Source organism: Falco naumanni, chromosome 4 (assembly GCF_017639655.2).
Source record: "Falco naumanni isolate bFalNau1 chromosome 4, bFalNau1.pat, whole genome shotgun sequence".
Lineage (NCBI taxonomy): Eukaryota > Metazoa > Chordata > Aves > Falconiformes > Falconidae > Falco > Falco naumanni.
Window position 1 is genome coordinate 93,802,996 of NC_054057.1, and position 16,291 is coordinate 93,819,286.

The following is a 16,291-nucleotide window of genomic DNA, read 5'->3' on the forward strand; positions in this document are numbered from 1 at the left end:
CCTTCCATTAGTATAGTCTTTGCTAAGCTCTCTGTCTTGTTTGTGTCCGCTCGCTCTGACTAGTTGAATGGCAGCAGACATCATTTGCAATGCTAACGTCAGATACGGGTCAACATGGACAAGGAAAACACAACCCGGGGTTTTATCAATGCAATAACAACCAATTCTGTCTAGAGATGGCAGCATACTGGGGCTTAACCTCTTCACTGCCACATACCAAGAACCACCAGGAATTTACTTTTCTGGTCTCCTCTTCTGCTACTTCTAACTTATTTTCAGCCCTTCACTTCTCCTGGCCACTCTCCTGGTTTTCTTTTTGTTTTCTCCCCCCTCTCTCCTCTTTCTGGTGTTTACTAGAGCATCTGGTAGTGTTTATCTCCCAAGACACAAAAGACTGCTGTTTTCATAGATATGTAACTAGAGTAAAAGCTTTAATCTTTGCTGATGTTGGACTTTTGGAATAAGAAAGAGTCATAATAGTGGAAAAAATTAAGATGAAATAATATTGCAGCATAGTACACTTTTTGAGACAGCATCAACAGAAAATCCTTCACGGGGAAAGTTGCAGTTATTGCATCTCCTTCACAGGAGATGCTTAACACATGGGGAGAGCTAGATAAGGAGTGAGGAGACCATCGTGCTGAGGTGGGACTGGCTGTCCTGCTAGAAGCTGGAAACGTGGCATGCCCTCGTGAGGATTTCTGCATGTGCTCTGCAGCAGCAGGGGTTTGAGCAGTCTCAGAAATGCCAACAAGGTGTGAGAAACATGTTTCCATCTCTGCTTGCTACCAGTACTGCCTTCCAGGAAGGGCAGGGAAGGAGCTGGTCTGACGTCCAGCAGTCAGGCTACATAGGACCAGGGCTTTGAAGCCCCTGCAGAGTAAAGGCTGTCCTGGAAGCCAGAGATGGTGTTTTGAACATGGTCTCTTGCTCCAGAGAAGCACATCAGTTTTCCATGGAAGCTTCAAAGCTGCTGAGACTGGGTTAATTAGAAGTTGTCAAGATACAGCAAGAAGTGGTGCTGTCATCAGGGAGATGTAGAAAGTGTTACAGAAATCTGGTAGCAAGAGGCAGGTAGGTGTCTGTGATCTGTAGAAGTGAACGCAGGGCTGTGGTGCTTACAGCACAGATCTTACTTGTTGCTTTCCCTGGGGACTAGGCACTGTCCCCAACCTGTGACAGAGCCTGCTACGCTGGAAGCAGGCACGCAAAGTACAGATGGCTGCTGCTTTCATAGCAGGAATATATTTAGTTGGTAATATTGTAAATGCGTTGTGGTAAATTTTTATAGCAATAGCGTTTTATGTAATTCAGAGATTTTAAACTAAATGCCATATTTCAGGTGCTACATACTCTGCTTTCCACCCCTGCCCTCCTGCTGGGCGCCAACCTGAATGCAACCTCCCTAAACTTCTCGGGAGAAAATGCATTTTGCATTTTTGCAAAGTGTACCCTCACTTTGGGAAGGCAGTGAGCCGATGGAAGGGAGCTTAGCCTGCAACTTTAAGGCTGTAATGAACCAGGCTAATTACCTAATGTCACCTTAGAGTAGGTCCATGGCCGCCTGTCACACAGCAGCACATCAAGCCAGACACGCACAGTCGGTCTCTCCTAACCTTTGTACCTCCTCCTGCTAACCAGGGAACTAGTTCTAGAAAAGACCAGGCCTGCAAAGTCCTGCAAACCAAGTGGTAAAATATTAATCAGCCAAGGAGGAGCTGAGAGGTGTCAGTGAGGCTCTGCCGCAGCGCAGCCATCGGGGAGAGCACTGCTGGCATCCACACAAAGGCAATGGCAAACAGGGCTTCTGCACGGAGAATTTCACCCAACCTTTTTTTTTTTTTTTTTTTTTTTTTTTTTTTCGTGCAAAAATGCAGATTCAGCAGCACCAAAACGGTTTGTGCACACATGCCAAGCTTGTCATTTATAAAAACTCAAAAAAGCTCTGACAAATGCTGAAGCTGTTAGTTTTGACACTTCTGACATGAAACACTTTGATTTTTCATTTTGAAACTACTTTGTGTTCAAAATGTCCTTTAATTTTATTTTCAAGCAAGGGGGTGTGTGTCTTTTTTCTTATTCCCCCTAAAAAATCAAAATTGAAATGAAATCTTTGGATTGACTCAAAATGAAATTGTTCTTGGATTTTTGGTTTCACCAGGTTTTTTTCTTAGATGTTTGTGTTTGGCTTTGAGTCACTTTTTTCCCCCAAAATTTGCCAGTTGGTTTATCAAGAGCCACAGCAAGTATCAGCCCCTTCAAAGGGGCACAGCTGGCACAATAAAATATTTTTTCATGGCTGTCAGTTGTGGAAAAAAAAAAAGAGCCTTGCTTTTGCTTTCTGGGAGATTGAGTTCATTTTCTATCTGACTGGGACAAATAATAAACAGTTTTTGGTTGGGTGTTTTTTGTTTTGGTTTTGTTTGGTGGTTTTTTTTTTTGCTATGAAGAATTTTGTTACGTTACCTGTTTAAACATTCCGTTATATTTTAGTAATGTGAATAATGATTATTCCTGTGCTTCTGAGCTCTCCCTCTTGGCTTGGGCGCCGGAGGTTCAGGAGACACCTGGCATTGTTGACAGAGCACTGAACTTGAACGACTCTCACTGTGACAGGGCAAGCCCAAATATTTTGGGAAGAGTCCTTGTTGTGTTATGACAGGGGTTGGTAGCACTGATGCTGGGGATGAGTTTTGCTTTGATACTGGGCTGATTACTGCTTTATTATTGGAAGAACCGCGTGAACTTTGGCAGGCGGGCTGCTGTGAGGAAGGAGGACTGGACTTGAGCATTTCTTATTTGTAGGATGTGCTGAAGGTCTTCCAAAAGATGCTGGGCCTCAGAAGAGGCCAGGAATAGGAGGCTCTGAAAGATGTTTTCCTGTGGGTGAGACAGTGGAAAAAGCAAAGCTTTTCTGCAAGAGAATACAAATGTTTGGTGTAGTCCCCATCTCTAGACACATACCTGGGGAAAAGCTTGTATTAAAACACCCTTCTCATTGTATTTTCCACTCCTAAAGGCATTATTTGCTTCTTGCAGTGTACATCTTCCCTCTTTTGTCAGCTTCCTCTCCAGCCCATCTCCTCTCCTGAAGTCAGGCTGCATCTCGGTAGCGCTTTGTGCATCTCTGGTACTGCACGAGTGTCCAGCTTGTGGTGTTTAACTGGTCATAGACTTCAACGAGATTGGATATCTTGCAGTGTTTGCCAATTCACGTGCGGCATGTAATTATATTCAGGAAGCAATAGGAATTAAATTACATTAATTCCCATGAATATTCATTTAAGAATCTCTACCAAATTCAGGCAGATTAATAGTCCAATGCAAATACAATGGCTATTCATTGCCCCCACAGGAAAATGAAATATGTATTGGCTGGCAGCTCAGGACAAATGGAAATGTACTACAGGAAAGTTACCTCTGGGTGGCTTCTGACACGGCAGCGGCTGGAGGGACAGCTGGAGGAGTGAAGAGGATTAGCATGGGCATGAGGAGCCTCTCCCATCCACCGAGGAACCCGGAGGAGTCTGGGGTGAATCCGAAGCTCATGCCTCTGCACTACCAGTGCAAATCTAAAGCAACTCCGACTGCAGCAGAGCTCACCGGCACTCACCACTGAGCCAAACCCGGGTTATTTTGCGCCTGGCTCCCGTGCCCTGTGCATGAAGCCAGCCTCCAGCCTGCTCTCCCCAGATGACACTGCCGTGGGGCAGAACAGCAATTTTGTCTTCCTTGGAAGCAGCAGTACGTAGGCTGTGCTCCCTGCCACCGCGAGCCCAGCACCAGCCCTGGGGGTGGCCACAGGGCAGCCCTGTCCTGCCAGGCACCGTGTGTCTCCCAGCACACCGAGGCTCCATTCTGCTCCAGCTCATCCTCTTAGCGCAGGCCAGGATGCGGCTTCCACCATGACCAGGGAAATCAAGAAAGTCTCATAACAAAAGCAGATGAGAGGTGCAAATGCATTTGCAAAGCAGGCACCAGAGTTTGAGATGCTGAAAAAAAACCAAACAACCAACTTTTTTTCATGGAGATGATATAAAATAATATTTAAATTTTTAAATTATCTAGGTCTGGTTACAAGTCCTCATTGGAGTGGACTTACACATTTCCCTTTGTGAGGCATCTCCTTGAGTCCTTAGGTGTGTCACGTTACTTTTACCTTTTTGTGGGATTTCCCCGACTGGAGAATGGATCCTTTTCCACTAAAGTTGGTGCAAGGTGTTGCCAATAGCACTGTGCTCAGCCTCTGAGCTGGTTGGTTTTACCTTTTAAAATTCCCCCTCATCACCAACTCAACTCTTCCTAACCTTAAAGTTCTCTGAGCAAAAGAAACTCCTGGCAGTATTCCCCTTGCGTGCATCCCATGGGATGGGCAAAGCTGCATCTTCTACCTTTTTGAAGCACACGTATTGCTGGACCGATTGGGCTCACCCCGACTCTACGCAGAAAGTGAGGGAATGGGGGGAGCAGGAACCGTCGGCTTCCCTGGAAGGGGTTTTGCTGTGAGCTGCGGTATGAGGGTGCTCGCAGGTTCCCTTCTCCTCCCGAGTGCTGAGAGAACACTGGGCTTATTTGGAACAGAGTCAGAAATCATAAAGCCAGGCTGCGAAACCAACATACATTTCTCTTTACTACATCCACCAGCTTTTTTGGGCAGTACATAGTGTATGTCTCAACTTTTCATGCCTGATGTCAAAGGTAGAATAATAGGTGAGTACCTGCATGGGCTTTGCACTTACACGGGAGGGCAGAGGGGCCCGGGAAACAGCCGTGCAGCCCGGCGATGTGCTCTGCAAAGCCTCGTAAACCAGTGACTAAAGCGGAAAGGACTCCAAGGCCGGGCTCCTGGGACAGCGGAGGTGTGGCATTACAGTAGCTTGGAAAACATTCTGACTTTAAAACAAGTAACACCTATAATTACAGAGGCGTCATCACCTTCATAATTTTTTATTTTTTTTTTTTTTTGCTAACAAGCTGTAGTTTTACCCCGTGTACACCCTTGCCAAAATCTTCCAAGCATTTGCTCTTGGGATGGTTCTGCTGGTGGTGGGAATATCAAGCATCTTTCTCCAGGCACTTGTAAAACAATACAGCAGTAAACAATTCAAGTACAATTAGCAGCTACATTGGCGGAGGGGGAGGGAGAAGTCCCACCGCTGGTATTGTCTATGGAATTAATCATGTTTTTACTGAGTTGATGTACTGGTTTAGATTTGCGAAGTTAGAAACAGGAGATGAAGAAGTTTCCAATAAACGTTTATTCCAGGATGAAATGTAAACCAAATATTTTTTAAATTGAGGGGTGGGAAGCGTTTAAAAATGCTCTTTTAATAGGTTTATCTCCTTTTTCTTCCTACTGAAAAAAAAACCAGGTGAAGCAAAAAAAATCTAAACAACAGAAGCTTAAGATGAAAGCACTTGCTGTAAAGCCGGCGGTGCCCCGCTCCGTCACGCACCCCGATGGTTGCTGCAGTTCCTGGGCTGGGGGACCGGGCTGCCGCGGACCCCCGCGCCCCTCCGCAGCCGCGGTGACACTGGCGCGCTCCCCCGACGGGCTGCGGGGCCGCCTTCTAAAGCGCGCCGCAAACCCCCACCATGTCGGCAAATATTTATTTGCGACGATTTCCCCCCCCCCCCTTAATTATTTAAAATATAATGAATTAGGCATAAGTACCTCGCCATTACTGTAATTTCAGGTGTTAATTGCCGGCGGAGCGGCTCCCCGCGCCGATGGGGCGCTGCTGCCGAGAGGTGGCGCCGCGGGCCCGGCCCTGCTCAACGGGGCCCCCGGGGCGGCCGGGCCGGCGCCGGGCGGGGGCTGCGCGGAGGCGGGGTCCCCCCCCCCCCCGCGGAAGGCTCCGCGGCCCCGTATCGTTGCCGGCGGGGTTTGGGAACCGGCTTTCCCCCGCCCTGCCAGCTTTGTGCCAGCCCGGTGGGAAGCTGGATGCAACCGGCAGCCCCCCCGACCCCCCCGCAACAACAGACAACCCCCCCCCCCCCCCAACCTGAAAAAAACCCACCAAAACCAAACAAAGGCAGGGGAGAAAATTGGGTCCGTGCAGGTCCCTGCGGGTGGATGGGAAAGAAAAGTTTTTTTCCCGAACTAAGCGGGTCGCGCAGTGACCCCGCGGCCCGCCCCGCTGCTGCGCAGTGCCGGGTGGGGAGGCTGCAGCCCCGACGGAGCGGCCCCGGCCCCGCGGGCCGGGATGCCGGAGGAGGGCAGGATGCTGCCCGGCAAGGGCCCGCCCGCGGCCGCGCAACCACAGCGCCCCGCGGCCGCCGGTTGCCGGATAACCGGGCCGAGGCCGTCGGTGCTTTGAAACTCGGCGGTGCCTGAGCGGCGGAGCCGGGGGGCAGCGGGGGCGGGCCCGGCCCTCGGCCCCGCTCGGTCTCTCCCCGCAGGCGCTGCCACCGGCCCCTCCGCGGGAGCCCCAACGGCGCGGCCGGGAGCGCAGCCGCTGCGCAGGGCCGCTCCGCGCACCCACCAGGATGAGGACCCACGGCCCGGGCTGCGGTGGGGACCGGGGATGCCCCCGCGGGGCGGCTCCGCGCTCAGCCCGGCCCTCAGGTCCGTCACTGCCGCTCGGCGGCCGGTGCGCGCCGCTGCGCACCCGCGCAGTGTTTCTAGAGCAGTGTTTGCGCCAACAGCGGCGTGCGCTGCGAGGGGGAGCGCAGGCAGCGCCCGCCTGGCCGCTCCGCGCAGGTAAGGCGGGCTCCGCGAGCATCCGCGGAAGACCCTCCGAGGTCTGCCGCGGGCCACCAGCTGCCGCGGGCCCGACCCCCCGGCGGGGCCGCGATTGCGGAAAAGTTGCTGGGGGGGTGCGGCGCTACCCCCCGCCGACGGGGCGGCCCCGGCCCGCCTGCCCCCGCGCGGAACTGCCCCTGGCGGCGCGCACGGCCGCGCAGCGCTGCGCACCGCGCTCCGCCGCCACTTTCGCTTCCCCGCGGGGCTGCCCCGCCTTCCCAGGCCCGCCCCCCCCCCCCCCCCCCCCCAGCCATCCTCCGCGGAGCTCCGCGCCGGCGGAGATCCCCCCCGCTCCCTCTCCCCCCCGAGCACCGCCCCCCCCCCCCGCTTTTATTATTTTTTTTTTATTATTATTATTTTTCCCTTGCACCGAGCCTTGTTTACCCAGCAGGTGGTGTGACGTCAGAGACTGACAACAGCAAAAAATAACAACATCTCCCTCCGCGGGGGTGTCGCGGGCCGCCCCCAGCCCGCCCGCGCGGGCGGCGGCGCGGGGCTGCGCGGGGCGGGGAGGGGGCGCGGGGCGGCACGGGGCGGGGGCGCGGCGGGGCGGCGTGCGGGGCCCCGCGGGCGCGGCGCCGAGCGGAGGGCTCTATTGTTATTTACCGAGCGGCGGAGCACGCCGCCGCGCCGCCCGGGCTCGGCGTGCCGGAGGGACGGGAGGGAGGGACGGGACGGAGAGGCAGCCCGCGCCGCTCCGCGCCGCCGCCCGCCCGCGCCGGGGCCGCGCCGTGCTGGGCAGCGGCAGGCCGAGTCCTGCGGGTGAGTCCGGCGCCCCCCGACACTTTCCCCGCTCCTCCGGGGCTGTTGCACTTTTTCCCCCGCCGGCCCCACGTGCCCGGCCCCCCCACTCCCCCGCCCCGGCCGCCGCCGGCGCGGTAGCGGGGGGGTGGCGGCGGTGCGCGGGTGCGGACCCCCCCTCCCCGGGGCTGCGGAGCCGCCCGCACCCCCTCCCCGCCCACTTTGGAAACTTCCCCCTCCCCCCACCCCCCGTGCCCCGCTCTGCGCGCACCCTCCGCGGAGAGTGGGATGCGGCGCCTCCTGCCCCCCCCCCTTTCCACCCCCTGCCCCCCCGCCTTCCTCGTGTTGTCCGCCGTGTCCCCCCGCGCCGCCGCGCAAGAGGCGCGCACGCCCCAACTTAAGCACTCGGGGCAAGAAGTTGCGGCGGGGCCGCGCCCCCACCCCCAACCCCCGCGCTCCCGCCCCGCCGGGCCCGGCTGCCCCGTTCCCCCGTCCCCGGACACCTGTTGCGGCTTTCCGCCCGCGCAGTCCCTTCCACAAGCGCGCAGCGCCGCGCATCCTCCCCCACCCCGGGGCCCGCTGCGCCCAACACCCCTCCAGCCGCCACCCCCACCTCCCTTTTTTTTTTTTTTTTTTAATACGAAGTATTTGAATAAACATCCGTGCCTCCCCAGCCCGGCGCAACTTCTCGCTGCGCGGGTGCGGACCGCGCATCCCTCACGTGTCCCCGTGTGCGTCCCCCCCCGCCCCCCCCCCCCCCACCGTGCGGAGCCTCGGGACGGAGCCGCGGCTCGCTGCGCGCCGCGGAGCCGGGGGCGGCCGCCGGCGCCCGGTAAGTAGGGCCGCGCCGCGCTGCGCCCCTCGCACCTGCCGCGCCGCGCAGCGCCGCGCAGCCCGCCCGCCTCTCCCGGCTGCGCGCTGGGGACCGCGTGTCCGCGCCCCGCTCCTCCCCCGCCCCCCGGTGTATTTTTTTCTTTTTTTTTTTTTTTTTTTGTGTGTGTGTGTTTTTTTCCCCTGGAATAAAAAAGAAATAAAGCCGGGCGGCGGGGCGCGGGCAGGGCTGCGCGGGGCGCAGCGGCGGCCCCCTCCCCACCGCCGCGAAACTATTAATTATCCGGCAGCCCCGGCGCGGAGAGCATCGCCGGGCTGGCTGCGGAGCGCCTCGATTTTAGCGAGTCTGCCTTCTGCCGCTTCGCTGTAATGATTTTAATTGCGTGGTTTTGCTTTGAGTGAACTAAGTCGAGTGAGATTACTTTTCTTTTTTTTCTTTTCTTTCTTTTTTTTCCCCTTCTCCTTCCCCCCCGGGCCCCCCTGGCTGGCAGCAGCAGCGCTCAGACCTCCCGTACCCACCCGAGGTTATCTGCCGCCTGCGAGCGCTTGCAGAGCCGCTTCTCTAGCGAAGCTGGAGCCCAACTTCTGTGCTCAGAAGTTTAAGGTTTCATTTTTAGTAACTGTTCTTTGAGTGAGTAATGTATGTGTACCGCTTGTAGCGTGTCGGCTACACAATGTAGCCTAGCTGATTTCTAGGGTGCCGGATGGTTATACATATTAAAACAATTCTTTAAACTGTGTTTCCTTGCCATATAGTTTTTCTAAACTTGGGGTTTACCTGCTTTGAGCAAGTGTTGATGTCACTAATGACAGCTTCTTAATTAGACAAAAGTTTCAAGAATGTTGTCGAAGAAACTTGCTGCTCGTGCTGTTAGTCCACGGTTTGCTTTAATATTTTTGCGGAGGAAAGATAGGCGTTTCGCTTGATTTAGTGGTATTTTTACAGTTTGTGTTACTGCAGAGAAGCTCCTACTTTTGCTAAGTTTGAGACAGCCTGAAATAATTCAAGTTCTCAGGGAAGTGAGTGCAGGCGAAGAGGTACCGTGCATCTTTGCAGCCAGATTTGGGGGAAGACAGGGAAATCGGGGCTACTGGTTTCAATTTCTGTCCTCCGAGTCTTTTCCCCCCGTACATTTTATTTGAACTATCTCACAAGCGTATTGAATAGAGCAGGGCTCTGGGGGAGGAAGCTCTTCACTAGTTACCATTCAAAAGGTGTCGGCTAAAATCTCATTGCAAAAAGGTATTGTAGCTTTAACATCTTGCATTGGCAGCATTCTTCCCCCTTAGTCTTTGGATTAGTCATTGTATGAGAGACAGAAAAAAAAAATCACTTTTTTTTTTTTTTTTTCTGGAAAAAGTAAACAGCCTCCAACAAGTGAACCTTGACAACCCAGATTAAGGAAGGCAGGAGAGATCAAACAAAGCTGCTGCTGGGCTGTTGTCAGGAGCTGCCTCACTGAAAGCTCTGGACTATTCGATCAGGCAGCAAGGCTATATGTTCACTTATGCAGAAATGGACCATTACAAATGCTGATCTTTGTTGTGAAACCAAAGGATAACTTTGAGAAAAATAACTGCTATTTCAAACAAGACTTTCTGTTGCTTACGATTTTGATTGCAAAGTTAGTTTTTTGTGCATGGGCTGGGTTTTGGGTTTGGGTTGGGTTGCCCTTTTTTTTTTTTTTTTTTTTTGAGTGATAGTGGTTTGGAGTTCATTGTATACACTTTCAGAGAGACTTAGGATTTGATTTTATCTATGCTGTCTAGAGCTGAAGAGAAGAAGGCGTTTCAGTAGTGTAATGTTGAAAACCGTAAAAGTTCTGTGGAATTCAGCTTTTATTTCTGGATCTCTGAATTGTAAGGAAACATGGATTATGTTTTTTTTCTCTGTGTGTAAGTGCTGTGTTGATGTATAGTAGAGGAGCTTGGTTGTGATTAGGCATTGTATGTTGTATGACTGTGTTCCTGGAGTTTAGAAAACTTGTAATATCTTTCCTTCAAATGCATTACCAACCAGTCAGGATGGCACCTTATTTTTGATATGCCAGGATTTTTGCAAAACTGTGTGTAACTTATCTTCATGGCTATATTAGAGACACTCTGTTATTGTGTAGTTTTTTAGTGGGAATGGTAGTAAAGAGTACCAACAGATACTTGACTTTACTTCAATAAACGTTTTGGTTGTAAGTATTAATCAAACGTAGCCAGTGGGAGTTAGGTTATTTTTGTTGCCTGACACTTTCATGTTTGTATTCAAACACTTCACTGCAAACTTTACAAGTATGCTCTATCTTTCATTTCTTTAAAGTATTCCAAAACAATGAAAATGCCTATTAAAAAAAAATATCTGAGGAAAAGGCTGTTACCCTAATGTATATTAATCAGGAGGCAGACCAAGTGCACATCTACTGAAGAGTCAAGAAACCTTTTTGCATAAGTATTTCTTTAATTAGCAGTGCAGATCACACAATAAGCACTTTATACTTTTTATAAGGTAAGGTTTCATAACTGTCCTGCATAACTTATTATAAAGCCTGTAGATTTTTATGGTATACACTTTAATTAGACAATAAAAAGTATGTGTGTTAAACATGCACATGTATGCTATTAAGCCATTTTGGGTAATGTGTAATGTTTTTTAATATCTATAAACATTTTCTGCTTCAGTCTGTTCCACCGGTAATTGTAACACAGCTAGTTTTTGTACTGGTCAGGGAAGGAGCATGAAAGTTGAGCAGAGAATTATGCGTTGGGCATTATTGTGCAGCATATGCTGCAATATGCTTTTCTGTTGGAGTGGAGTGGGTCACCTTTTTTTAAGAGCTAAAATTTGCATTATCATCCTTGGTATGATATACTGTAAACATTTGTAGCTCCAGAATTATTCCTGTTTCACGGCATTGTAAAAATTAGGAAGAAGGCTGGTAGTAAAAAGGCAAATTTATGGAATGCAGTTTAGCATTTAGTATTTGTACTGCTTGTGGTCATTTATATTGTGAGATTGAACTGGGATAACGTAAATTCCTTTTCTGAAATACCTGTTCAGCATGTATTTGTATATCAAATGAAATAACATATGCACACACATATGTAGGATATGTATGTAAAATACAGTTATTTCTGCAAGGCTGTCCAGTTATTTATAGGGCATAATGATATTTCTGTCATCTTAAATTTTCTCTGAGAAGCTTTAATAAATTTAAATAGATTATATGCTGTCAGAAAATAGTATAAATTTTGTTTACGATTCACTTGCTTTAAGGTACTTATACTAAAGAAGCTCATTTAACCCCAAGACTGAGTAGCATTAAGTGGTGAGAGGAGTCTGCTGAAGAGCTGCTACTGCCCTTTGCTCTTGTGATAATCTTAAATTACTACAATTTAATTGCAACTTCAAGGCACTGAGCTGAAATATTTTTATGCAGCTGAGGCAGGGCTGAAGAAGATGTAGGGAGGTTTTTGCAGGTAGCGGGATTTCTCTTTGGAGGCGCAGTGTTTGCTCAGGCCTTCTGTGCCTCCCGGAGCGCATCCAGCACAGCATCGTGTGTGCATGGACGCGGTGCTGGCGCTGCGGGGGGAGCTTTGCCGAGGGATCCCCACCTCGCGGGGAGCAGCCAGCTCTGGTGCACCAGCGTTTTGTTTGTTGTTAGTATTGAAGCTGATGTTTGAATTAAAGAGCGCATTGTAATTATTCCTCAAATGAGCCTTGCTGGCAAGTTGCTTCCCAGAGCTTTTCCCTGCGAGTCCTTGCTGGGGAGGCAGGGTGGGATGGGGCTGGTAGCTGGAGGCGAAGCCCAGGGGGTGGTCAGCAGCGTGGGGGCACAGGGGGCACCCTGCTCTGAAAATACAGCCTGGTGGCTCACGGCTGTGGCACGGTCCCCGTGTCCCCAGAGGTGAGTTCGGGGTGCAGCCAGTCACCCTGCCTGCGCAGGGCCTGGCACAGGGCACGTGGGCATCGCCCGGGGCTTCTGCTGGCATTGCTGCCTTTGGCTTCAGCTTTTGGTCCGTGTCGCTAACTCACAGCACTGAAACTTTTTCTCCCCACCACCCCCTTCCCCCCCCGCGCCCCCCTCCCCCCCAGTACACTAGCATGTTTTCACACCCGGCGAGCGGTTCAGCGGAGATATGATACGCAATAGGAGCCAGAAAGCATTTGCTAAGTGGAATTTATAAACGTCGTGCGCTAGAGATCAGCAGCGTCTTTGTGACCGTTCTTAGAGGTTCTGACAACCAAACTTTATCCGAATGCTTAGAAAGGTATGGCTGGGCTCCGAGTCCTTGTCTTCATGCCATTGAGGACACGCGTAAGTGCTTGGCTGTGCTAAAGCAGAGCGATGTTTAAATAGTGAGTCTTGATTGTTTTTCTGTGGGCCAAATCCTTGTAAAATGTCTGGTGGCAGTAAGAAAGGAAGAAGGTCTTGTGTTTGCTCGAACCGCTTGCTTTTGCACTGACAAAAACGCTGCTCGCAGCCTGCTGCTCTCGCAAACTACTGTGCTGTTTGATTCCTGCAGCTCGCCGTGTGTTGGGAATCACAGCTGCTGTAGGTAAAAAGGTGATGCCGGTGTATATAGAGGGGGAAAAAGGCAGGATGGAGTAAGTCATGCAGTCATTAATTGTGGGAACTCTGTAGTCTTTTAATATGTATATAAAAAATACTATATTTTGGGCTGTAGAGGAATCAGCTGTTCTATTTTTAGGAGATCAGATATTTGTTGGTTGGGATGTCTGGAGCGTTTTAACACGTGCTCTTTTTTTCTTACTTCAGCATTGGAGCTACAAAGTCAGAGAAGCTGCTGGCTCTGTTCGCGTGCAGTCTTCTTTGCAAATATGCTCTAGGGTTTTGTCTTTCTATTCTCCTGGCACCGATCTCTTCCCTGCTTGCAAGTGAACAGGCTTATGTCTAATGGCTGTTTGTGTGTGGCAAGTGTCCAGAATAATCTCGATAACTTTTTGTTCAGCGCCATCCTGAAAATGAAGATAGTATTCTATGGAAAATGAGCAAAGAGAAGAGCATGAGCAAAATCAATTTCTCTCCAAGAAGCATCTGGTACCTGAGGAGGACTAAATAATTTTTCTACTCTCGTTGACCCTCCCCGTGCTGTTTTTAAAACATCTCCATTTTAGTGCCTTGAAATTGCAATTAAGTTGTAGTAATTTAAGATTATTGCGAGAGTGCAAAGGGCAGTAGAAGCTCTTTAGAAGTCTCATCTCAACACTTAATGCTACTCAGTCAGGGGGTTAAATGAGTTTCCTCAATGTAAGTACTTAAAGTAACTAAATCGTAAACAAAATTTATACTATATTCTGACAACTAATAATCTATTTAAATTACATTAAAGTATGTGTGTGAAAATTTAATTAAAGACAGAAATACTGTCAAGCCCTGTAAATATCTTGACAGATCTACTGAAATGGAACCCGTATCATAAAATATTTACATATATCTGATAGGCTGCAGTGTTTCTGGGAGTGCTATTCTGAAACTAATTGTGGGCTTTTTTCCTCCCAGTTTTCTGTTCAGTTGCAGTGGTCTTGGAAAGCAACAGAAATAAATACCCTGAACGTTTTATTCGAATGATTCTCCAGTGTACTGTTTACTGCTAATCGCTCTTTCTGTACAATACTTGTCACTGCTGTGGTTTTATTAGAAGCGCTTATTTCCTCAATAAGTTAGTTTAGCGCTGCTGTTACTTAGAGGTGCACTGGAAACGCAGGCTGCTGGTGCAGCGGGGTAATATTGTGTAGTAGCTGCGGTGTGGCAGTCTGTAAGTCAACTTTCTTCTGGATATCTGGCCCAGAGCACAGTACTGCAGGGTCTCTTGCACTGGTGTGACTGTTGATTTAATTGATTTTTCAGGTAGAAAGCGCTTATGACCTTTTTGCCAAATTTTGAAATATACATGGAAGTGTTTCCCAAAGTACTGGTGTGTGTGCTTGCTACGCAGGACCTGCTGCTGCAACCCCAGTGCATCTCCTTTGTGGTGTGTGGTCCAGGCTGCTTTCAAGATGAGGAATGTTTTGCCCTGGAAAAAACTGGGCTTGGCTGAAACTTCAGCCGAACTTTGGTCCTTCTCAAAACCCACCCTCAGGGATTCTGCATGGGGCCAAAGCAGGCGGTTTTTCTGGGAAGGGGCAGGATGAGCTGTGCTTTCTCGTTGCCCGGTCGTGGGTCTGGCGAACTCTTAGCTTTCCTTGGCTTGGGTGTTCATCCTGGGAGCTGCAGGGCTGCAGAAGGAGGGTAAGGATTTGGTCATGGAGGGAAGGATGCGATGGGAGCATGGTGTTGGGGAGCCCGGGCTGGGTGCTCAGGTGCTGAGCACCAACAGCTCGACAGAAGGTGGCACAGTTCGGCAGGTTGGATGGAGCCTCTATCGGCATCGTTAGTTTTCCCCTCTTCGCCAGACATTTCCTTTCATGTTGGATCCGAGTTTTAGCTGTACTTCCCGATCAGTGTTGTCATCTTGTTGCTAACAATTAGGGTCAAGTGTCTTTCCTTGGGCTCTCTGCAGTCTTCGCATTGGTGTCCCTCCCCCAGCTCCTAGCCCAAGCTGTTTGTTCATTAATTAGTAGATTGGGCATATTAACACATCAGTAAACCGGAGTAGTCAGACTTCCCAAGGCATCTCGGGAAACCCTCTCCAGTTTTATGTGACCGGACATGCACTACTGCTGATTTAGATAGCGGAGCCGATGATGCCGAAGTGTTGTTAAGAGAGAGATAAATAGAGAGAGCCCAGCAGTAAGCAGAATGTCATGTGTCTATTAAAAAGCTTGTGATAAAGGAAGATAAAATGGTGAAGGGGGGGGATTGCTGGTGTATTCAGAGCAGCCGCTAAACACCTGATCACAAAAATCGATGCCGAATTCCCGTTTCTGCAACACACTTGCCTGCAGAATTCATGCCTGAGCCTGGGTTTGATTGCAGCGAGCAGTGGAGCCCTGAAGGGACTTTTGTTCTTGCCAAAAAGACGGCTGGAGGTTCGCAGGGATTCAGGAGCTGTCTGAGCTGGGATTCAAACATCCCTCCCTGGTTCCCTTTGAAGTGGCTGCCCCTTTTCTGCAGCGATGTGGTGTTCCCGTGATGCTGATGAAGTTGTTCCAGACTTGTGCCGGGGCTTGTTGCTCCGTGCTGCCTTGTACCTTGATGTCCCTGGTGCGGTGGCCACCTGTGTTTCTCTTGGTTCCCATTCGAAGATCCGTCCTTGGCTTCACGGCAGAATAACCATGATGCAGATTTTAGTGTATTTGAGTCTTTTTCTCGGCCAGGGGCAGAGGCTGCTCTGCAGAAGTGAAAAATGTAACTGATAATAAAGAAATGAGTGGTTGCAGCAGATGAGAGGGCAGTGGTATTAATTTTACCAGTTCTGTAATGAAACATTCAGTAAAACATTAAATCGTGACAGCCTTGTTTACTGAAAGGATGTTTATCATTCCATTAAGAAGGATTAAGTAATTACCTGATATTTCTTTAGGAACCAATATCAGTTTTAAAAAGCATCTTCCTAGTGTTGCACAGTGAAGGTGACGTTTGTGTTTCTCTTTCTGCTGCTGGAGAGCTGGGAGGTGAGCGTCAGCCTCTTCCCAAGAAACTTCTGGGAATGCCAAGGGAGCAGAAATAGGGTTGGTTTGTTTTTCTTTTTGCAACTAGAATGTGCTACTCTGATAGTCTTTTGATTGCAAGGTTGTCTTTTATGACTTTTGTCAGCTGGGCCCATTGCAGACCTTTGAGGAGTGGTCTGTTCAGGATTAAGAAGTTAAAACCTTCTTAAAGTGTTCATCTCGGTGCTTGCATTTCTATTTTTTTTAATAATAGCTTTTATGTTGTAATAGTAAGCTTGCTGACAGTGAGTCATGAACTCTATCTTCCATGAACCTCATGACAAATTTTTGTTAGCCGGTCAGGCAGCTCGCTTAGCTTGTCCAGCCCAATTCCCACGTTTTGTACTTGCGCTGGAAAGAAAAATTGCATT

At 50.0% G+C, this 16,291-nt stretch overlaps 1 protein-coding gene across 4 annotated transcripts in view; it reads left to right on the plus strand.

The window, feature by feature from the left end:
- The first annotated feature begins 6,652 nt into the window (after positions 1 to 6,652).
- The window catches only part of FOXP1 (forkhead box P1), a 390,897-nt gene continuing 381,258 nt past the window's right edge, over positions 6,653 to 16,291 (plus strand). For 2 of the 4 annotated variants that reach the window (XM_040591471.1, XM_040591469.1), the window contains exon 1: positions 6,653 to 6,703. The gene's annotated coding sequence lies outside the window, so the exon portion shown is untranslated. Of the gene's footprint in view, positions 6,704 to 7,416; positions 7,508 to 16,291 lie in introns of those variants that run through there. The other 2 variants (XM_040591463.1, XM_040591464.1) reach the window with 2 other exon arrangements.